The sequence below is a fragment of the Astyanax mexicanus genome, chromosome 13, assembly GCF_023375975.1.
Source record: "Astyanax mexicanus isolate ESR-SI-001 chromosome 13, AstMex3_surface, whole genome shotgun sequence".
Lineage (NCBI taxonomy): Eukaryota > Metazoa > Chordata > Actinopteri > Characiformes > Acestrorhamphidae > Astyanax > Astyanax mexicanus.
The window spans coordinates 22,680,042-22,705,684 of record NC_064420.1 but is presented as its reverse complement, the minus strand read 5'-3'; the positions used below and the strand labels follow the sequence as shown (position 1 = coordinate 22,705,684).

General features: G+C 43.2%; 1 protein-coding gene and 1 long non-coding RNA gene across 38 annotated transcripts in view; one reads left to right on the top strand and one right to left on the bottom strand.

Moving 5' to 3' along the window:
• LOC103046516 (polymeric immunoglobulin receptor) overlaps positions 1-25,643 on the bottom strand; it is a 235,265-nt gene that overhangs the window by 125,971 nt on the left and 83,651 nt on the right. The gene's annotated exons all lie outside the window — the stretch shown is intronic.
• LOC125806731 (uncharacterized) overlaps positions 1-25,643 on the top strand; it is a 220,008-nt gene that overhangs the window by 115,482 nt on the left and 78,883 nt on the right. The window lies entirely within an intron of this gene.

The following is a 25,643-nucleotide window of genomic DNA, read 5'->3' as shown; positions in this document are numbered from 1 at the left end:
GTGAATGTACAGTTAAATTCAATGGCGGTCAGCATACAGCGACATGGCTACCGCATGCACTGTGCAAACACCTTTTTAATTAACACTACAGCGACTCGTCATTGCAAGCAGGTTTATGTGCCACCAGCAAGAATGTGTAGAGTTGTAGTTCAGTGCTGTGTTCGAATAAGAGAGCATTAAAAATAGCTGTAATCAGCTCCTCCTCCATTTTTTAAATTGTAGTTCATTTCAAAAAGAGATAAATATAATTTTAAATAAAATCAAAGACATTTAGATATTTTGTTAATGTAACATTGGCCATTTGTTAGTGTTTGTATGACATGACTAATGTAGAATTTCGATGAATTTTGAATGATAATAAATGCATGTTTTCTTATTGATGCTTGCAAAACACTAAGCTAGAAAGTAATAAGCCGCACTAACAACTTCTGGCCCTAGACTGGCCCCCCAGTTACACACACATAATTTTCATATAAAGAACTTACCTAAAGCCTCATGCAGCACAAGGTAGAGCAGACACACCCAGAGCAGCATCTTCAATCAGACGCCTCTCTCACTCCTGTTCAGCAGTGTTTACTCTGTAAAAAAAAAATCAGAATGCCAGTGCTGGACACATCCAATAGAAATGATCTGTGAGTTCTTTACTCTGTTGTGGAAGACTGCCAATCCACAGCCTTCCACCCAACTACAGGTAAAACATTTTAAAATGCCCATCCACAGGCTTCCACACAGCTACAGGTAAAACATTTTAAAATGCCCATCCACAGGCTTCCACACAGCTACAGGTAAAACATTTAAAAATGCCCATCCACAGGCTTCCACCCAACTACAGGTAAAACAATTTAAATGCCCGTCCACAGGCTCCCACACAGCTACAGGTAAACCACGTTAAATGCCCATCCACAGGCTTCCACACAGATACAGGTAAAACACTTTAAATGCCCATCCACAGGCTTCCACTCAACTACAGGTAAAACACTTTAAATGCCCGTCCACAGGCTTCCACCCAACTACAAGTAAAACACTTTAAATGCCCGTCCACAGGCTTCCACCCAGCTACAGGTAAAACATTTTAAAATGCCCATCCACAGGCTTCCACACAGCTACAAGTAAAACATTTAAAAATGCCCATCCACAGGCTTCCACCCAACTACAGGTAAAACAATTTAAATGCCCGTCCACAGGCTCCCACACAGCTACAGGTAAACCATGTTAAATGCCCGTCCACAGGCTTCCACACAGATACAGGTAAAACACTTCAAATGCCCATCCACAGGCTTCCACTCAACTACAGGTAAAACACTTTAAATGCCTGTCCACAGGCTTCCACCCAACTGCAAGTAAAACACTTTAAATGCCCGTCCACAGGCTTCCACCCAGCTACAGGTAAAAAATTTTAAAATGCCCATCCACAGGCTTCCACACAGCTACAGGTAAAACATTTAAAAATGCCCATCCACAGGCTTCCACCCAACTACAGGTAAAACAATTTAAATGCCCGTCCACAGGCTCCCACACAGCTACAGGTAAACCATGTTAAATGCCCGTCCACAGGCTTCCACAAAGATACAGGTAAAACACTTCAAATGCCCATCCACAGGCTTCCACTCAACTACAGGTAAAACACTTTAAATGCCTGTCCACAGGCTTCCACCCAACTACAGGTAAAACAATTTAAATGCCCATCCACAGGCTTCCTCACAGCTACAGATAAAACACTTCCACACAGCTACAGGTAACACTTTAAATGCCCGTCCACAGGCTTCCACCCAACTACAGGTAAAACAATTTAAATGCACATCCACAGGCTTCCTCACAGCTACAGGTAAAACCCGTTAAATGCCCATCCACAGACTTCCACACAGCTACAGGTAAAACACTTCCACACAGCTACAGGTAAAACACTTCAAATGCCCATCCACAGGCTTCCACACAGCTAAAGGTAAACCACCTTAAATGCCCGTCCACAGGCTTCCACATAGCTACAGGTAAACATTTTAAAATGCCCATCCACAGGCTTCCACACAGCTACAGGTAAAACATTTTAAAATGCCCATCCACAGGCTTCCACACAGCTACAGGTAAAACATTTTAAAATGCCCATCCATAGGCTTCCACCCAACTACAGGTAAAAAAAACTTTAAATGCCCATCCACATGCTACCCCACACAGCTACAGGTAAAACATTTAAAAATGCCCATCCACAGGCTTCCACCCAACTAAAGGTAAAACACTTTAAAATGCCCATCCACAGGCTTCCACCCAACTACATGTAAAACACTTTAAATGCCCTTCCACAGGCTTCCACCCAACTACAGGTAAAACAATTTAAATGCCCGTTCACAGGCTTCCTCACAGCTACAGGTAAAACCCTTTAAATGCCCATCCACAGACTTCCACACAGCAACAGGTAAAACACTTTAAATGCCCGTCCACAGGCTTCTACACAGCTACAGGTAAAATACTTCAAATGCAAATCCACAGGCTTCCACCCAACTACAGGTAAAACCCTTTAAATGCTGCCCAACCACAGGCTTCCACACAGCTACAGGTAAACCACTTTAAATGCCCGTCCACAGGCTTCCACACAGCTACAGGAAAACATTTTAAAATGCCCGTCCACAGGCTTCCACACATCTACAGGTAAACATTTTAAAATGCCCATCCACAGGCTTCCACACAGCTACAGGTAAACATTTTAAAATACCCATCCACAGGCTTCCTCACAGCTACAGGTAAAAAAAAACTTTAAATGCCTATCCACATGCTTCCACACAGCTACAGGTAAAACATTTAAAAATGCCCATTCACAGGTTTTCACCCAACTACAGGTCAAACAGTTTAAATGCCCGTCCACAGGCTTCCACACAGCTACAGGTAAAACATTTTAAAATGCCCATCCACAGGCTTCCACACAGCTACAGGTAAAACATTTTAAAATGCCCATCCATAGGCTTCCACCCAACTACAGGTAAAAAAACTTTAAATGCCCATCCACAGGCTTCCACCCAGCTACAGGTAAAACATTTTAAAATGCCCATCCACAGGCTTCCACACAGCTACAGGTAAAACATTTAAAAATGCCCATCCACAGGCTTCCACCCAACTACAGGTAAAAGTATTTAAATGCCCATCCACAGGCTCCCACACAGCTACAGGTAAACCACGTTAAATGCCCGTCCACAGCCTTCCACACAGATACAGGTAAAACACTTCAAATGCCCATCCACAGGCTTCCACCCAACTACAGGTAAAACACTTTAAATGCCCGTCCACAGGCTTCCACCCAACTACAGGTAAAACAATTTAAATGCCCATCCACAGGCTTCCTCACAGCTACAGGTAAAACACTTCCACACAGTTACAGGTAACACTTTAAATGCCCGTCCACAGACTTCCACCCAACTACAGGTAAGACAATTTAAATGCCCATCCACAGGCTTCCTCACAGCTACAGGTAAAATCCTTTAAATGCCCATCCACAGGCTTCCACACAGCTACAGGTAAAACATTTTAAAATGCCCATCCATAGGCTTCCACCCAACTACAGGTAAAAAAAAACTTTAAATGCCCATCCACATGCATCCACACAGCTACAGGTAAAACATTTAAAAATGCCCATCCACAGGCTTCCACACAGCTACAGGTAAAACACTTTAAATGCCCATCCACAGGCTTCCACTCAACTACAGGTAAAACACTTTAAATGCCCGTCCACAGGCTTCCACCCAACTACAAGTAAAACACTTTAAATGCCCGTCCACAGGCTTCCACCCAGCTACAGGTAAAACATTTTAAAATGCCCATCCACAGGCTTCCACACAGCTACAAGTAAAACATTTAAAAATGCCCATCCACAGGCTTCCACCCAACTACAGGTAAAACAATTTAAATGCCCGTCCACAGGCTCCCACACAGCTACAGGTAAACCATGTTAAATGCCCGTCCACAGGCTTCCACACAGATACAGGTAAAACACTTCAAATGCCCATCCACAGGCTTCCACTCAACTACAGGTAAAACACTTTAAATGCCTGTCCACAGGCTTCCACCCAACTGCAAGTAAAACACTTTAAATGCCCGTCCACAGGCTTCCACCCAGCTACAGGTAAAAAATTTTAAAATGCCCATCCACAGGCTTCCACACAGCTACAGGTAAAACATTTAAAAATGCCCATCCACAGGCTTCCACCCAACTACAGGTAAAACAATTTAAATGCCCGTCCACAGGCTCCCACACAGCTACAGGTAAACCATGTTAAATGCCCGTCCACAGGCTTCCACAAAGATACAGGTAAAACACTTCAAATGCCCATCCACAGGCTTCCACTCAACTACAGGTAAAACACTTTAAATGCCTGTCCACAGGCTTCCACCCAACTACAGGTAAAACAATTTAAATGCCCATCCACAGGCTTCCTCACAGCTACAGATAAAACACTTCCACACAGCTACAGGTAACACTTTAAATGCCCGTCCACAGGCTTCCACCCAACTACAGGTAAAACAATTTAAATGCACATCCACAGGCTTCCTCACAGCTACAGGTAAAACCCGTTAAATGCCCATCCACAGACTTCCACACAGCTACAGGTAAAACACTTCCACACAGCTACAGGTAAAACACTTCAAATGCCCATCCACAGGCTTCCACACAGCTAAAGGTAAACCACCTTAAATGCCCGTCCACAGGCTTCCACATAGCTACAGGTAAACATTTTAAAATGCCCATCCACAGGCTTCCACACAGCTACAGGTAAAACATTTTAAAATGCCCATCCACAGGCTTCCACACAGCTACAGGTAAAACATTTTAAAATGCCCATCCATAGGCTTCCACCCAACTACAGGTAAAAAAAACTTTAAATGCCCATCCACATGCTACCCCACACAGCTACAGGTAAAACATTTAAAAATGCCCATCCACAGGCTTCCACCCAACTAAAGGTAAAACACTTTAAAATGCCCATCCACAGGCTTCCACCCAACTACATGTAAAACACTTTAAATGCCCTTCCACAGGCTTCCACCCAACTACAGGTAAAACAATTTAAATGCCCGTTCACAGGCTTCCTCACAGCTACAGGTAAAACCCTTTAAATGCCCATCCACAGACTTCCACACAGCAACAGGTAAAACACTTTAAATGCCCGTCCACAGGCTTCTACACAGCTACAGGTAAAATACTTCAAATGCAAATCCACAGGCTTCCACCCAACTACAGGTAAAACCCTTTAAATGCCCAACCACAGGCTTCCACACAGCTACAGGAAAACATTTTAAAATGCCCGTCCACAGGCTTCCACACATCTACAGGTAAACATTTTAAAATGCCCATCCACAGGCTTCCACACAGCTACAGGTAAACATTTTAAAATACCCATCCACAGGCTTCCTCACAGCTACAGGTAAAAAAAAACTTTAAATGCCTATCCACATGCTTCCACACAGCTACAGGTAAAACATTTAAAAATGCCCATTCACAGGTTTTCACCCAACTACAGGTCAAACAGTTTAAATGCCCGTCCACAGGCTTCCACACAGCTACAGGTAAAACATTTTAAAATGCCCATCCACAGGCTTCCACACAGCTACAGGTAAAACATTTTAAAATGCCCATCCATAGGCTTCCACCCAACTACAGGTAAAAAAACTTTAAATGCCCATCCACAGGCTTCCACCCAGCTACAGGTAAAACATTTTAAAATGCCCATCCACAGGCTTCCACACAGCTACAGGTAAAACATTTAAAAATGCCCATCCACAGGCTTCCACCCAACTACAGGTAAAAGTATTTAAATGCCCATCCACAGGCTCCCACACAGCTACAGGTAAACCCCGTTAAATGCCCGTCCACAGCCTTCCACACAGATACAGGTAAAACACTTCAAATGCCCATCCACAGGCTTCCACCCAACTACAGGTAAAACACTTTAAATGCCCGTCCACAGGCTTCCACCCAACTACAGGTAAAACAATTTAAATGCCCATCCACAGGCTTCCTCACAGCTACAGGTAAAACACTTCCACACAGTTACAGGTAACACTTTAAATGCCCGTCCACAGACTTCCACCCAACTACAGGTAAGACAATTTAAATGCCCATCCACAGGCTTCCTCACAGCTACAGGTAAAATCCTTTAAATGCCCATCCACAGGCTTCCACACAGCTACAGGTAAAACATTTTAAAATGCCCATCCATAGGCTTCCACCCAACTACAGGTAAAAAAAAACTTTAAATGCCCATCCACATGCATCCACACAGCTACAGGTAAAACATTTAAAAATGCCCATCCACAGGCTTCCACACAGCTACAGGTAAAACAATTTAAATGCCCGTCCACAGGCTCCCACACAGCTACAGGTAAACCACATTAAATGCCTGTCCACAGGCTTCCACACAGATACAGGTAAAACAATTCAAATGCCCATCCACAGGCTTCCACTCAACTACAGGTAAACCACGTTAAATGCCCGTCCACAGGCTTCCACAAAGATACAGGTAAAACACTTCAAATGGTCATCCACAGGCTTCCACTCAACTACAGGTAAAACACTTTAAATGCCCGTCCACAGGCTTCCACACAGATACAGGTAAAACACTTTAAATGCCCGTCCACAGGCTTCCACCCAACTACAGGTAAAACACTTTAAATGCCCGTCCACAGGCTTCCACCCATCTACAGGTAAAACAATTTAAATGCCCATCCACAGGCTTAATCACAGCTACAGGTAAAACACTTCCACACAGTTACAGGTAACACTTTAAATGCCCGTCCACAGACTTCCACCCAACTACAGGTAAGACAATTTAAATGCCCATCCACAGGCTTCCTCACAGCTACAGGTAAAACCCTTTAAATGCCCATCCACAGACTTCCACACAGCTACAGGTAAAACACTTCCACACAGCTACAGGTAAAACACTTCCACAGGCTTCCACACAGCTACAGGTAAAACACTTCAAATGCCCATCCACAGGCTTCCACCCAACTACAGGTAAAACATTTTAAAATGCTCATCCACAGACTTCCACACAGATACAGGTAAACCACCTTAAATGCCCATCCACATGCATCTACACAGCTACAGGTAAAACATTTAAAAATGCCCATCCACAGGCTTCCACACAGCTACAGGTAAAACATTTTAAAATGCCCATCCACAGGCTTCCACACAGCTACAGGTAAAACATTTTAAAATGCCCATCCATAGGCTTCCACCAAACTACAGGTAAAACACTTTAAAATGCCCATCCACAGGCTTTCACACAGCTACAGGTAAAACACTTCAAATGCCCATCCACAGGCTTCCACCCAACTACAGGTAAAACACTTTAAATGCCCTTCCACATGCTTCCACCCAACTACAGGTAAAACAATTTAAATGCCCGTAAACAGGCTTCCTCACAGCTACAGGTAAAACCCTTTAAATGCCCATCCACAGACTTCCACACAGCTACAGGTAAAACACTTTAAATGCCCGTCCATAGGCTTCTACACAGCTACAGGTAAAACACTTCAAATGCCCATCCACAGGCTTCCACCAAACTACAGGTAAAACCATTTAAATGCCCATCCACAGGCTTCCACACAGCTACAGATAAACCACTTTAAATGCCCGTCCACAGGCTTCCACACAGCTACAGAAAAAACATTTTAAAATGCCCGTTCACAGGCTTCCACACAGCTACAGGTAAACATTTTAAAATGCCCATCAACAGGCTTCCACACAGCTACAGGTAAACATTTAAAAATGCCCGTCCACAGCTCCCACACAGCTACAGGTAAACAACGTTAAATGCCCGTCCACAGGCTTCCACGCAGCTACAGGAAAAACACTTCAAATGCCCATCCATAGGCTTCCACCCAGCTACAGGTAAAACATTATAAAATGCCCATCCACAGGCTTCCACACAGCTACAGGTAAAACATTTTAAAATGCCCATCCATAGGCTTCCACCAAACTACAGGTAAAAAAACTTTAAATGCCCATCCACTGGCTTCCACCCAGCTACAGGTAAAACATTTTAAAATGCCCATCCACAGGCTTCCACCCAACTAAAGGTAAAACACTTTAAAATGCCCATCCACAGGCTTTCACACAGCTACAGGTAAAACACTTTAAATGCCCTTCCACAGGCTTCCACCCAACTACAGGTAAAACAATTTAAATGCCTGTAAACAGGCTTCCTCACAGCTACAGGTAAAACCCTTTAAATGCCCATCCACAGGCTTCTACACAGCTACAGGTAAAACACTTCAAATGCCCATCCACAGGCTTCCACCCAACTACAAGTAAAACCCTTTAAATCCCCATCCACAGGCTTCCACACAGCTACAGGTAAACCACTTTAAATGCCCGTCCACAGGCTTCCACAAAGCTACAGGAAAACATTTTAAAATGCCCGTCCACAGGCTTCCACACAGCTACAGGTATACATTTTAAAATGCCCATCCACAGGCTTCCACACAGCTACAGGTAAACATTTAAAAATGCCCATCCACAGGCTTCCTCACAGCTACAGGTAAAAAAAACTTTAAATGCCCATCCACATGCTTCCACACAGCTACAGGTAAAACATTTAAAAATGCCCATCCACAGGCTTCCACCCAACTACAAGTAAAACAATTTAAATGCCCGTCCACAGGCTCCCACACAGCTACAGGTAAACCACGTTAAATGCCCGTCCACAGGCTTCCACACAGCTACAGGTAAAACATTTTAAAATGCCCATCCACAGGCTTCCACCCAGCTACAGGTAAAACATTATAAAATGCCCATCCACAGGCTTCCACACAGCTACAGGTAAAACATTTAAAAATGCCCATCCACAGGCTTCCACCCAACTACAGGTAAAACAATTTAAATGCCCGTCCACAGCTCCCACACAGCTACAGGTAAACCACGTTAAATGCCCGTCCACAGGCTTCCACACAGCTACAGGTAAAACACTTCAAATGCCTATTCATAGGTTTTCACCCAACTACAGGTAAAACACGTTAAATGCCCATCCACAGTCTTCCACACAGCTACAGGTAATACAATTTAACTGCCCGTCCACAGGCTTCCACCCAACTACAGGTAAAACACTTTAAATGCCCGTCCACAGGCTTCCACACAGCTACAGGTAAAACATTTTAAAACGCCCATCCACAGGCTTCCACACAGCTACAGGTAAAACATTTTAAAATGCCCATCCACAGGCTTCCACACAGCTACAGGTAAAACATTTTAAAATGCCCATCCACTGGCTTCCACCCAGCTACAGGTAAAACATTTTAAAATGCCCATCCACAGGCTTCCACCCAACTAAAGGTAAAACACTTTAAAATGCCCATCCACAGGCTTTCACACAGCTACAGGTAAAACACTTCAAATGCCCATCCACAGGCTTCCACCCAACTACAGGTAAAACACTTTAAATGCCCTTCCACAGGCTTCCACCCAACTACAGGTAAAACAATTTAAATGCCTGTAAACAGGCTTCCTCACAGCTACAGGTAAAACCCTTTAAATGCCCATCCACAGGCTTCTACACAGCTACAGGTAAAACAGTTCAAGTGCCCATTCACAGGCTTCCACCCAACTACAAGTAAAACCCTTTAAATGCCCATCCACAGGCTTCCACACAGCTACAGGTAAACCACTTTAAATGACCGTCCACAGGCTTCCACACAGCTACAGGAAAACATTTTAAAATGCCCGTCCGCAGGCTTCCACACAGCTACAGGTAAAACATTTTAAAATGCCCATCCACAGGCTTCCACACAGCTACAGGTAAACATTTTAAAATGCCCATCAACAGGCTTCCACACAGCTACAGGTAAACATTTAAAAATGCCCGTCCACAGCTCCCACACAGCTACAGGTAAACCACGTTAAATGCCCGTCCACAGGCTTCCACGCAGCTACAGGTAAAACACTTCAAATGCCCATCCATAGGCTTCCACCCAGCTACAGGTAAAACATTATAAAATGCCCATCCACAGGCTTCCACACAGCTACAGGTAAAACATTTTAAAATGCCCATCCATAGGCTTCCACCAAACTACAGGTAAAAAAACTTTAAATGCCCATCCACTGGCTTCCACCCAGCTACAGGTAAAACATTTTAAAATGCCCATCCACAGGCTTCCACCCAACTAAAGGTAAAACACTTTAAAATGCCCATCCACATGCTTCCACCCAACTACAGGTAAAACAATTTAAATGCCTGTAAACAGGCTTCCTCACAGCTACAGGTAAAACCCTTTAAATGCCCATCCACAGGCTTCTACACAGCTACAGGTAAAACACTTCAAATGCCCATCCACAGGCTTCCACCCAACTACAAGTAAAACCCTTTAAATCCCCATCCACAGGCTTCCACACAGCTACAGGTAAACCACTTTAAATGCCCGTCCACAGGCTTCCACAAAGCTACAGGAAAACATTTTAAAATGCCCGTCCACAGGCTTCCACACAGCTACAGGTATACATTTTAAAATGCCCATCCACAGGCTTCCACACAGCTACAGGTAAACATTTAAAAATGCCCATCCACAGGCTTCCTCACAGCTACAGGTAAAAAAAACTTTAAATGCCCATCCACATGCTTCCACACAGCTACAGGTAAAACATTTAAAAATGCCCATCCACAGGCTTCCACCCAACTACAAGTAAAACAATTTAAATGCCCGTCCACAGGCTCCCACACAGCTACAGGTAAACCACGTTAAATGCCCGTCCACAGGCTTCCACACAGCTACAGGTAAAACATTTTAAAATGCCCATCCACAGGCTTCCACCCAGCTACAGGTAAAACATTATAAAATGCCCATCCACAGGCTTCCACACAGCTACAGGTAAAACATTTAAAAATGCCCATCCACAGGCTTCCACCCAACTACAGGTAAAACAATTTAAATGCCCGTCCACAGCTCCCACACAGCTACAGGTAAACCACGTTAAATGCCCGTCCACAGGCTTCCACACAGCTACAGGTAAAACACTTCAAATGCCTATTCATAGGTTTTCACCCAACTACAGGTAAAACACGTTAAATGCCCATCCACAGTCTTCCACACAGCTACAGGTAATACAATTTAACTGCCCGTCCACAGGCTTCCACCCAACTACAGGTAAAACACTTTAAATGCCCGTCCACAGGCTTCCACACAGCTACAGGTAAAACATTTTAAAACGCCCATCCACAGGCTTCCACACAGCTACAGGTAAAACATTTTAAAATGCCCATCCACAGGCTTCCACACAGCTACAGGTAAAACATTTTAAAATGCCCATCCACTGGCTTCCACCCAGCTACAGGTAAAACATTTTAAAATGCCCATCCACAGGCTTCCACCCAACTAAAGGTAAAACACTTTAAAATGCCCATCCACAGGCTTTCACACAGCTACAGGTAAAACACTTCAAATGCCCATCCACAGGCTTCCACCCAACTACAGGTAAAACACTTTAAATGCCCTTCCACAGGCTTCCACCCAACTACAGGTAAAACAATTTAAATGCCTGTAAACAGGCTTCCTCACAGCTACAGGTAAAACCCTTTAAATGCCCATCCACAGGCTTCTACACAGCTACAGGTAAAACAGTTCAAGTGCCCATTCACAGGCTTCCACCCAACTACAAGTAAAACCCTTTAAATGCCCATCCACAGGCTTCCACACAGCTACAGGTAAACCACTTTAAATGACCGTCCACAGGCTTCCACACAGCTACAGGAAAACATTTTAAAATGCCCGTCCGCAGGCTTCCACACAGCTACAGGTAAAACATTTTAAAATGCCCATCCACAGGCTTCCACACAGCTACAGGTAAACATTTTAAAATGCCCATCAACAGGCTTCCACACAGCTACAGGTAAACATTTAAAAATGCCCGTCCACAGCTCCCACACAGCTACAGGTAAACCACGTTAAATGCCCGTCCACAGGCTTCCACGCAGCTACAGGTAAAACACTTCAAATGCCCATCCATAGGCTTCCACCCAGCTACAGGTAAAACATTATAAAATGCCCATCCACAGGCTTCCACACAGCTACAGGTAAAACATTTTAAAATGCCCATCCATAGGCTTCCACCAAACTACAGGTAAAACACTTTAAAATGCCCATCCACAGGCTTTCACACAGCTACAGGTAAAACACTTCAAATGCCCATCCACAGGCTTCCACCCAACTACAGGTAAAACACTTTAAATGCCCTTCCACAGGCTTCCACCCAACTACAGGTAAAACAATTTAAATGCCTGTAAACAGGCTTCCTCACAGCTACAGGTAAAACCCTTTAAATGCCCATCCACAGGCTTCTACACAGCTACAGGTAAAACACTTCAAATGCCCATCCACAGGCTTCCACCCAACTACAAGTAAAACCCTTTAAATCCCCATCCACAGGCTTCCACACAGCTACAGGTAAACCACTTTAAATGCCCGTCCACAGGCTTCCACAAAGCTACAGGAAAACATTTTAAAATGCCCGTCCACAGGCTTCCACACAGCTACAGGTATACATTTTAAAATGCCCATCCACAGGCTTCCACACAGCTACAGGTAAACATTTAAAAATGCCCATCCACAGGCTTCCTCACAGCTACAGGTAAAAAAAACTTTAAATGCCCATCCACATGCTTCCACACAGCTACAGGTAAAACATTTAAAAATGCCCATCCACAGGCTTCCACCCAACTACAAGTAAAACAATTTAAATGCCCGTCCACAGGCTCCCACACAGCTACAGGTAAACCACGTTAAATGCCCGTCCACAGGCTTCCACACAGCTACAGGTAAAACATTTTAAAATGCCCATCCACAGGCTTCCACCCAGCTACAGGTAAAACATTATAAAATGCCCATCCACAGGCTTCCACACAGCTACAGGTAAAACATTTAAAAATGCCCATCCACAGGCTTCCACCCAACTACAGGTAAAACAATTTAAATGCCCGTCCACAGCTCCCACACAGCTACAGGTAAACCACGTTAAATGCCCGTCCACAGGCTTCCACACAGCTACAGGTAAAACACTTCAAATGCCTATTCATAGGTTTTCACCCAACTACAGGTAAAACACGTTAAATGCCCATCCACAGTCTTCCACACAGCTACAGGTAATACAATTTAACTGCCCGTCCACAGGCTTCCACCCAACTACAGGTAAAACACTTTAAATGCCCGTCCACAGGCTTCCACACAGCTACAGGTAAAACATTTTAAAATGCCCATCCACAGGCTTCCACACAGCTACAGGTAAAACATTTTAAAATGCCCATCCACAGGCTTCCACACAGCTACAGGTAAAACATTTTAAAATGCCCATCCACTGGCTTCCACCCAGCTACAGGTAAAACATTTTAAAATGCCCATCCACAGGCTTCCACCCAACTAAAGGTAAAACACTTTAAAATGCCCATCCACAGGCTTTCACACAGCTACAGGTAAAACACTTCAAATGCCCATCCACAGGCTTCCACCCAACTACAGGTAAAACACTTTAAATGCCCTTCCACAGGCTTCCACCCAACTACAGGTAAAACAATTTAAATGCCTGTAAACAGGCTTCCTCACAGCTACAGGTAAAACCCTTTAAATGCCCATCCACAGGCTTCTACACAGCTACAGGTAAAACAGTTCAAGTGCCCATTCACAGGCTTCCACCCAACTACAAGTAAAACCCTTTAAATGCCCATCCACAGGCTTCCACACAGCTACAGGTAAACCACTTTAAATGACCGTCCACAGGCTTCCACACAGCTACAGGAAAACATTTTAAAATGCCCGTCCGCAGGCTTCCACACAGCTACAGGTAAAACATTTTAAAATGCCCATCCACAGGCTTCCACCCAACTACAAGTAAAACCCTTTAAATGCCCATCCACAGGCTTCCACACAGCTACAGGTAAACCACTTTAAATGACCGTCCACAGGCTTCCACACAGCTACAGGAAAACATTTTAAAATGCCCGTCCGCAGGCTTCCACACAGCTACAGGTAAAACATTTTAAAATGCCCATCCACAGGCTTCCACACAGCTACAGGTAAAACATTTTAAAATGCCCATCCACAGGCTTCCACACAGCTACAGGTAAAACATTTTAAAATGCCCATCAATAGGCTTCCACCCAACTACAGGTAAAAAAACTTTAAATGCCCATCCACAGGCTTCCACCCAGCTACAGGTAAACCACTTTAAATGCCCGTCCACAGGCTTCCACACAGCTACAGGAAAACATTTTAAAATGCCCGTCCACAGGCTTCCACACAGCTACAGGTATCCATTTTAAAATGCCCATCCACAGGCTTCCACACAGCTACAGGTAAACATTTAAAAATGCCCATCCACAGGCTTCCACCCAACCACAGGTAAAACAATTTAAATGCCCGTCCACAGGCTTCCACACAGCTACAGGAAAACATTTTAAAATGCCCGTCCACAGGCTTCCACACAGCTACAGGTATCCATTTTAAAATGCCCATCCACAGGCTTCCACACAGCTACAGGTAAAACATTTAAAAATGCCCATCCACAGGCTTCCACCCAACCACAGGTAAAACAATTTAAATGCCCGTCCACAGGCTCCCACACAGCTACAGGTAAACCACGTTAAATGCCCGTCCACAGGCTTCCACACAGCTACAGGTAAAACACTTCAAATGCCCATTCACAGGTTTTCACCCAACTACAGGTAAAACATTTAAAAATGCCCATCCACAGGCTTCCACCCAACTACAGGTAAAACAATTTAAATGCCCATCCACAGTCTTCCACACAGCTACAGGTAATACAATTTAACTGCCCGTCCACAGGCTTCCACCCAACTACAGGTAAAACACTTTAAATGCCCGTCCACAGGCTTCCACACAGCTACAGGTAAAACATTTTAAAATGCCCATCCACAGGCTTTCACACAGCTACAGGTAAAACACTTCAAATGCCCATCTACAGGCTTCCACCCAACTACAGGTAAAACACTTTAAATGCCCTTCCACAGGCTTCCACCCAACTACAGGTAAAACAATTTAAATGCCTGTAAACAGGCTTCCTCACAGCTACAGGTAAAACCCTTTAAATGCCCATCCACAGGCTTCTACACAGCTACAGGTAAAACACTTTAAATGCCTGTCCACAGGCTTCCACCAAACTACAGGTAAAACACTTTAAATGCCCGTCCACAGGCTTCCACACAGCTACAGGTAAAACGTTTTAAAATGCCCATCCACAGGCTTTCACACAGCTACAGGTAAAACACTTCAAATGCCCATCTACAGGCTTCCACCCAACTACAGGTAAAACACTTTAAATGCCCTTCCACAGGCTTCCACCCAACTACAGGTAAAACAATTTAAATGCCTGTAAACAGGCTTCCTCACAGCTACAGGTAAAACCCTTTAAATGCCCATCCACAGGCTTCCACTAAACTACAGGTAAAACACTTTAAATGCCTGTCCACAGGCTTCCACCAAACTACAGGTAAAACACTTTAAATGCCCGTCCACAGGCTTCCACACAGCTACAGGTAAAACATTTTAAAATGCCCATCCACAGGCTTCCTCACAGCTACAGGTAAAACACTTCCACACAGTTACAGGTAACACTTTAAATGCCCGTCCACAGACTTCCACCCAACTACAGGTAAGACAATTTAAAGGCCCATCCACAGGCTTCCTCACAGCTACAGGTAAAACCCTTTAAATGCCCATCCACACACTTCCACACAGCTACAGGTAAAACACTTCCACACAGCTACAGGTAAAACACTTCCACACAGCTACAGGTAAAACACTTCCACAGGCTTCCACACAGCTACAGGTAAAACACTTCAAATGCCCATCCACAGGCTTCCACCCAACTACAGGTAAAACATTTTAAAATGCCCATCCACAGACTTCCACACAGATACAGGTAAACCACCTTAAATGCCCGTCCACAGGCTTCCACACAGATACAGGTAAAACACTTCAAATGCCCATCCACAGGCTTCCACCCAACTACAGGTAAAACATTTTAAAATGCACATCCACAGACTTCCACACAGCTACAGGTAAACCACCTTAAATGCCCGTCCACAGGCTTCCACACAGCTATAGGTAAACATTTTAAAATGCCCATCCACAGGCTTCCACACAGCTAAAGGTAAAACATTTTAAAATGCCCATCCACAGGCTTCCACACAGCTACAGGTAAAACATTTTAAAATGCCCATCCATAGGCTTCCACCCAACTACAGGTAAAAAAAAAAAACTTTAAATGCTCATCCACATGCATCCACACAGCTACAGGTAAAACATTTAAAAATGCCCATCCACAGGCTTACACCCAACTACACGTAAAACACTTTAAAATGCCCATCCACAGGCTTTCACACAGCTACAGGTAAAACACTTCAAATGCCCATCCACAGGCTTCCACCCAACTACAGGTAAAACACTTTAAATGCCCTTCCACAGGCTTCCACCCAACTACAGGTAAAACAATTTAAATGCCCGTCCACAGGCTTCCTCATGGCTACAGGTAAAATCCTTTAAATGCCCGTCCACAGGCTTCCACACAGATACAGGTAAAACACTTCAAATGCCCATCCACAGGTTTCCACCCAACTACAGGTAAAACCCTTTAAATGCCCATCCACAGGCTTCCACACAGCTACAGGTAAACCACTTTAAATGCCCGTCCACAGGCTTCCACACAGCTACAGGAAAACATTTTAAAATGCCCGTCCACAGGCTTCCACACAGCTACAGGTAAACATTTTAAAATGACCATCCACAGGCTTCCACACAGCTACAGGTAAACATTTTAAAATGACCATCCACAGGCTTCCTCACAGCTACAGGTAAAAAAAACTTTAAATGCACATCCACATGCTTCCACACAGCTACAGGTAAACCACTTTAAATGCCCGTCCACAGGCTTCCACACAGCTACAGGTAAAACATTTTAAAATGCCCATCCACAGGCTTCCACCCAGCTACAGGTAAAACATTTTAAAATGCCCATCCACAGGCTTCCACACAGCTACACGTAAAACATTTAAAAATGCCCATCTACAGGCTTCTACCCAACTAAACGTAAAACACTTTAAATGCCTATCCACAGGCTTCCACAAAGATACAGGTAAAACATTTTAAAATGCCCACCCACAGGCTTCCACTCAACTACAGTTAAAACACTTTAAATGCCTGTCCACAGGCTCCCACACAGCTACAGGTAAACCACGTTAAATGCCCGTCCACAGGCTTCCACACAGCTACAGGTAAAACAATTTAAATGCCCACCCACAGACTTCCACCCAACTACAGGTAAAACAATTTAAATGCCCATCCACAGGCTTCCACACAGCTACAGGTAAAACAACTTAAATGCCCGTCCACAGGCTTCCTCACAGCTACAAGTAAAACATTTTAAAAATGTCCATCCACAGGCTTCCACACAGCTACAGGTAAAACATTTAAAAATGCCCGTCCACAGGCTTCCACACAGCTACAGGTAAAACACTTTAAATGCCCGTCCACAGATTTCCACACAGCTACAGGTAAAACATTTTAAAATGCCCATCCACAGGCTTCCACACAGCTACAGGTAAAACATTTTAAAATGCCCATCCATAGGCTTCCACCCAACTACAGGTAAAAAAACTTTAAATGCCCATCCACAGGCTTCCACCCAGCTACAGGTAAAACATTTTAAAATGCCCATCCACAGGCTTCCACACAGCTACAGGTAAAACATTTAAAAATGCCCGTCCACAGGCTTCCACACAGCTACACGTAAAACATTTAAAAATGCCCATCTACAGGCTTCTACCCAACTAAACGTAAAACACTTTAAATGCCTATCCACAGGCTTCCACACAGCTACAGGTAAAACATTTTAAAATGCCCACCCACAGGCTTCCACTCAACTACAGTTAAAACACTTTAAATGCCTGTCCACAGGCTCCCACACAGCTACAGGTAAACCACGTTAAATGCCCGTCCACAGGCTTCCACACAGCTACAGGTAAAACATTTTAAAATGCCCACCCACAGGCTTCCACCCAACTACAGGTAAAACAATTTAAATGCCCATCCACAGGCTTCCACACAGCTACAGGTAAAACAACTTAAATGCCCGTCCACAGGCTTCCTCACAGCTACAAGTAAAACATTTTAAAAATGTCCATCCACAGGCTTCCACACAGCTACAGGTAAAACATTTAAAAATGCCCGTCCACAGGCTTCCACACAGCTACAGGTAAAACACTTTAAATGCCCGTCCACAGATTTCCACACAGCTACAGGTAAAACATTTTAAAATGCCCATCCACAGGCTTCCACACAGCTACAGGTAAAACATTTTAAAATGCCCATCCATAGGCTTCCACCCAACTACAGGTAAAACACTTTAAATGCCCATGCACAGGCTTCCATCCAACTACAGGTAAAACACTTTAAATGCCCATCCACAGGCTTCCAACCAACTACAGGTAAAACATTTTAAAATGCCCGTCCACAGGCTTCCACACTGCTACAGGTAAAACACTTCAAATGCCCATTCACAGGCTTCCACCCAACTACAGGTAAAACATTTTAAATGCCCATCCACAGACTGCCACAAAGCTACAGGTAAACCACTTTAAATGCCCGTCCACAGGCTTCCACACAGCTACAGGTAAACATTTTAAAATGCCCATCCACAGGCTTCCACACAGCTACAGGTAAAACATTTAAAAATGCCCATCCACAGGCTTCCACCCAACTACAGGTAAAGCAATTTAAATGCCCGTCCACAGGCTCCCACACAGCTACAGGTAAACCACGTTAAATGCCCGTCCACAGGCTTCCACACAGATACAGGTAAAACACTTCAAATGCCCATCCACAGGCTTCCACCCAACTACAGATAAAACACTTTAAATGCCCGTCCACAGGCTTCCACCCAACTAAAGGTAAAACAATTTAAATGCCCATCCACAGGCTTCCTCACAGCTACAGGTAAAACACTTCCACAAAGCTACAGGTAACACTTTAAATGCACGTCCACAGGCTTCCACCCAACTACAGGTAAAACAATTTAAATGCCCATCCACAGGCTTCCTCACAGCTACAGGTAAAACACTTCCACACAGCTACAGGTAACACTTTAAATGCCCGTCCACAGGCTTCCACCCAACTACAGGTAAAACAATTTAAATGCCCATCCACAGGCTTCCTCACAGCTACAGGTAAAACCCTTTAAATGCCCATCCACAGACTTCCACACAGCTACAGGTAAAACACTTCCACAGAGCTACAGGTAAAACACTTCCACAGGCTTCCACACAGCTACAGGTAAAACACTTCAAATGCCCATCCACAGGCTTCCACCCAACTACAGGTAAAACATTTTAAAATGCCCATCCACAGACTTCCACACAGCTACAGGTAAACCACTTTAAATGCCCGTCCACAGGCTTCCACACAGCTACAGGAAAACATTTTAAAATGCCCGTCCACAGGCTTCCACACAGCTACAGGTAAACATTTTAAAACGCCCATCCACAGGCATCCACACAGCTACAGGTAAAACATTTAAAAATGCCCATCCACAGGCTTCCACCCAACTACAGGTAAAACAATTTAAATGCCCGTCCACAGGCTCCCACACAGCTACAGGTAAACCACGTTAAATGCCCGTCCACAGGCTTCCACACAGATACAAGTAAAACACTTCAAATGCCCATCCACAGGCTTCCACCCAACTACAGGTAAAACATTTTAAAATGCCCATCCACAGACTTCCACACAGCTACAGGTAAATCACCTTAAATGCCCGTCCACAGGCTTCCACACAGCTACAGGTAAACATTTTAAAATGCCCATCCACAGGCTTCCACATAGCTACAGGTAAAACATATTAAAATGCCCATCCATAGGCTTCCACCCAACTACAGGTAAAACACTTTAAATGCCCTTCCACAGGCTTCCACCCAACTACAGGTAAACAATTTAAATGCCCGTCCACAGGCTTCCTCACAGCTACAGGTAAAACCCTTTAAATGCCCATCCACAGAGTTCCACACAGCTACAGGTAAAACACTTTAAATGCCCGTCCACAGGCTTACACACAGCTACAGGTAAAACACTTCAAATGCCCATCCACAGGCTTCCACCCAACTACAGGTAAAACCCTTTAAATGCCCATCCACAGGCTTCCACACAGCTACAGGTAAACCACTTTAAATGCCCGTCCACAGGCTTCCACACAGCTACAGGTAAACATTTTAAAATGCCCATCCACAGGCTTCCACACAGCTACAGGTAAAACATTTTAAAATGCCCATCCACATGCTTCCACACAGCTACAGGTAAAACACTTCAAATGCCCATCCACAGGCTTCCACCCAACTACAGGTAAAACACTTTAAATGCCCTTCCACAGGCTTCCACCCAACTACAGGTAAACAATTTAAATGCCCATCCACAGGCTTACACACAGCTACAGGTAAAACACTTCAAATGCCCATCCACAGGCTTCCACCCAACTACAGGTAAAACCCTTTAAATGCCCATCCACAGGCTTCCACACAGCTACAGGTAAACCACTTTAAATGCCCGTCCACAGGCTTCCACACAGCTACAGGTAAACATTTTAAAATGCCCTTCCACAGGCTTCCACACAGCTACAGGTAAACATTTTAAAATGCCCATCCACAGGCTTCCACACAGCTACAGGTAAACATTTTAAAATGCCCATCCACAGGCTTCCTCACAGCTACAGGTAAAAAAAAAACTTTAAATGCCCATCCACATGCTTCCACACAGCTACAGGTAAAACATTTAAAAATGCCCATGCACAGACTTCCACCCAACTACAGGTAAAACAATTTAAATGCCCGTCCACAGGCTCCCACACAGCTACAGGTAAAACACTTCAAATGCCCATTCACAGGTTTCCACCCAACTATAGGTAAAACATTTTAAATGCCCATCCACAGGCTTCCACACAGCTACAGGTAATACAATTTAACTGCCCGTCCACAGGCTTCCACCCAACTACAGGTAAAACACTTTAAATGCCCATCCACAGGCTTCCACTCAACTACAGTTAAAACACTTTAAATGCCTGTCCACAGGCTTCCACTCAACTACAGTTAAAACACTTTAAATGCCCGTCCACAGGCTTCCTCACAGCTACAGGTAAAACCCTTTAAATGCCCATCCACAGGCTTCCACGCAGCTACAGGTAAACCACTTTAAATGCCCGTCCACAGGCTGTCACCAGCAAAATACTTCCAAAATGCCTATGGCTTTGATTTTGAAGAATGACTCGTTTTCTGCAAAATGCTACCAAAATACCCAGTCTGGGGCTTTTGTTTTGAAGAATGACTCATTTTCGCACAGCAGGAGGCTTTTACCTGTTGACAGGCCTCTGCTTATCCACAGGCCCAGCCACAGTTACAGAGCTGAACAGAAGTTATGTGATGTAAGGGTTCCCCCTATTGTTAGATTTCATATGTGCACATATGTTGTGTTTTTTTTTTAGCAACCTGTTAATTTGGCTATTTTCATTAAAATTAAATTAAAATTTAAATGTGTCATAAGTGACATCACAGACATCGTTTTATTTTCAAGGAACTGATATGCTTAGCAATTTATAATTTTTATTACAATAATTTTATTTATTTTTTATCTTAGGCTGCAGATTTTATCGTGAATGCTAAAATCTACACACCACAAAAGAACCTAGATTGAATTGCTAGCAATACGAAGAAATAATCAAAGGGGAACAAATGAAAAAGAAAGAAAAAGACAAAAAAAATGTAACTCTAGGTATCCCCCACTTAGTTCTGATACTGACAGATGCAGCCCAGTAGAAAACAATCATATAACCCTTTAGCAGGGGTCGGCAATTAGTTTTGGCTGTGGGCCAGATATTTTCCAAGCCATTAGAACTATAACTAGCCAACCTAGCTTTAATTCACAGGTTATACCTAGCTAACCTGGCTTTAATTTAATTTACAGGTTATACCTAGCTAACCTAGCTTTAATTTACAGGTTATACCTAGCAAACCAAGCTTTAATTTACAGGTTATACCTAGCTAACCTAGCTTTAATTTACAGGTTATAACTAGCTAACCTAGCTTTAATTTACAGGTTATAACTAGCTAACCTGGCTTTATTTTACAGGTTATAACTAGTGAACCTACCTTTAATGCATTTTACACTCAGGGTCAGTGTAAACAAATTAAATACCTGTAAACAGGATAAAAAGGATGATACATGAGAAAATGTGGCTTGTCTGTTCAGCAGCTTCTCAAGTCTTTTCTTTATTAAACAACAGCAGTTTCTTATTCCATAGCCTCTGTCTCAGGTTTTTTTCAATACTAATTCCTAGTACTGAACCCATATCAATAATATAAATTGAATATAAAAGAAAAGAATACAAAATATAGCAGTACATGTACAATTATATTGACACACTTATAGATAAAATATACATTAAACATAAAAATATAAGTATATATGTTCTGTTGGGCTATAAGGAATCATAAGCCTTTAGTATACATGAAAATCCATGATGTAGTATAAGAGATACATAAATATATATTTATGTATATATAAATATATATTATTATCAGTTTTAAAATCTGTTATTTCACTTGTTTGAGTGCTGTTTAAAACATGTTGAACCACAGCATAGAGGCTACAAATTCAAACTACTATGCAGCCTTTCAACACAGCTTTAACCTAAATATCTAAAATGCAGTATACAAATACTAGGGGTGTAACGGTACAGAAAATTCACGGTTCGGTTCACACCTCGGTATAGACCCCACGGTTCAGGGCTAAAGCTCCTACTGTCATGAGGAAGAGGCTCCGTCTTTTAATCCAGGTGGAACAAACAAACAATGAGCCTGACTGTGGCACTTTATTAAAAACAAAAACAACAGCTTTACTTCAACAACATTTTTTTTTCCTAATTACTGGATGCATTTCAGTGTTTGAGTTCTTTTTAAGAAATATCAGCTTTAGATTATTAACATTTAATTATAATAATAGTGTCAATCACTTACTTTAAAGAGAGAGAGAAAGAGAGAGAGCGAGCGAACGAGAAAAAATAGTGAGACAGTCAGAGAAAGAGAGAGCGAGCAAGAGACAGAGAGAGAAAGAGAGAGAGCAAGCGAGAAAAAGAGAGAGATACAGTCAGAGAGAGAGAGCGCGCGCAATCCATCGAGGGAGAGAGAGAGAGAGAGAGAGAGAGAGAGAGCACAAATGAGAGCGGTCGAGCAAACGAGAGTACAATCCCTGACCCTGCGTGCACTCTCTCCTGCACTGTTTCCCGTCGCCTATGTGCTCAGAGCTAAACCACGCAGAGAAAGGGTGGGGCCGCTTTCTTCCTATATGCTGATTGGTTCAGTCGAACAGCATCGGCCCCACCGGGCATTTCCCCGGTACACCATCCAGCCCTGCTTAGTACTGGAGGCTTCATACGACATTCCATCTGGACATAGCTTATTTGGTAAAACAGTGCAATATGAATTTAACACATTTCCTCTCAGCAAATACCCATTTTCTGTGTTAAGAACTTTACAAACACACTTGTAATACTAACTGAGGTAAATAAGACTGACATACTGCCTGACTATTATAACATAAAAAAACAGGCTAACATTGCTGCAGTTTCAATTTATACAACCTAAGAACCATACAAAGAAATGAAAATCAAATGCCAAGGAATTTTGCTTTAAACACGAACACTAACCAGCCACCATTTACTGACTTCAGACTAAGACTTCAGACTGTCTAACAGACTTATACACTTCTACTGTGCTCAGACTTAACTCATATGTAAAAAAATATGTGTTTACAGACCAAGTGAGTGCAGATTTTGTGTGCTTTTAGCACATTTCTCACCTGTAAACAGGATGAAAAGGATGAGACACAAGGAAACCTGGCTTGTCTGTTCAGCAGCTTCTCAAGTCTGAAAGAGGAGGGTACGGCGCGAGACTGGGAGCCTCCACCACCACAGCTCCACCACCACAGCTTGCTGGGCGTGGCTTCCCCCGCACAGCGTTTTGGACAGAAAAAAGCCCAACGGTTACTTTGCAGCGTGTAAGTTGGAAAAGCTTGTGATTTTTAGTGTCAGTTAGTATTTTTAAACTCATTTCTTATCTTCATTGGCGTAGGAACCGGGGGGATGGGTGGGACATGTCCCACCCAATATTAGAAACAGGTGGATTTGTCCCCCCCAAAAATGATATCGTTTCACTCAGATCAGCTGTACTATTAATGAGGAGACAGACCAGACCAATCACGGAGCCTGTTCAGGTATTAAGTCCCGCCTCTCAGTAGATTGGCAGAAACAGCCAATCTTGCTGGTTTTGCTGCGCGCGGAGGAGAGGCAGTTTGCTGTTGGGGAAGCCCCGCCCCCTCGCTGTGAGATTTAGCAGCGGGATCGGGACACTCAGCAGCTTCAGCTGATTTTAAAACAGAGATGGATATACGGAGATTTTACTAAAAGAAAGGTAACGGTAGGCTAACCACGTAAACTGTGATGATATGTTTCTGATAGCTGGTTAAAAATACACGTCTCTGAATTAAAACACACAGTTTAAACCCACTGTGATTAATAAACTGCAGCTGTGTGAGTGAGTTAGCTTAACTTTGGAATGAGCTAGATTGGGAGTCAGGGTTAAAGAAAAAAAAAGATATATATATAATGTTCAACTTGCCCTGTACCTGATCAGCTAATCACTATTTCATTTTCAAACTTTGTTTATTAATTTAGTATTACAGGACTTACTGTGAGCTATAATGAACGAAAATTCATTTAGCTAACTAGTTATCTAGAAGCTGCATGTAGTGGATAGCCAGAATTTAGTACAGTACTTTATGTTTGTAGTTTAAAGCAGTTTCTTAACCCTGATCACTGCCCCCAAAATAGTGTTTTCCACCTGATCCAGCTGATCAGCTAATAAACAGTCATTTACTGAGTTTACCCGTTAAAACCCTTTAGCCCCCTATGGATCCTAAATTAATCAAGTATATCCAGCAGTTCATTAGACACATTCCACCACTTACTCTATGAAATGCCTTTAAAGCAGAGGAAGCTGTAGAATATGCAGAATACACAACACAGAACAGTGTTAATATGCAGTAGAATATGTAAGAACAGGGTTGAGAAACACTGCTGTAACATGACTTCTGTTATGCGCAGGAGAAAATGTAAATATACGACAGAATTGACATGCCAATACATAATAATAATAATAATAATAACCAAATCTGTATTATTTTAAATATTAGGTGATAACTGATCATTATTGTCATATGTATATAATTCAGACATTGCATGCATAATTTTTTCTAACCACAGTAACTGTAGCGTGGAGTAACATGTTTAGATTGTAAAATCACCTTATAATAATAATTTACTTTTAATTAAAAGTAATTTCCACAAATGTTGTTCTAGGAAACTATAGGGTGGGCTTGGGTTCATATTGGCAAATGTGTCCCCCCCCAATATCAAGCCCGCTCCTACGCCCTTGCTTATCTTTATCTTCTTCATCTGTTTTACTTAAATGCAAGTGCTGGGCAAATAAATCTTTTTTTTTTTTTTTTACAGATTATAGCAGTGATGCATGTGGATTATATGTTTAGGTTGGGGCTGAAGTGAA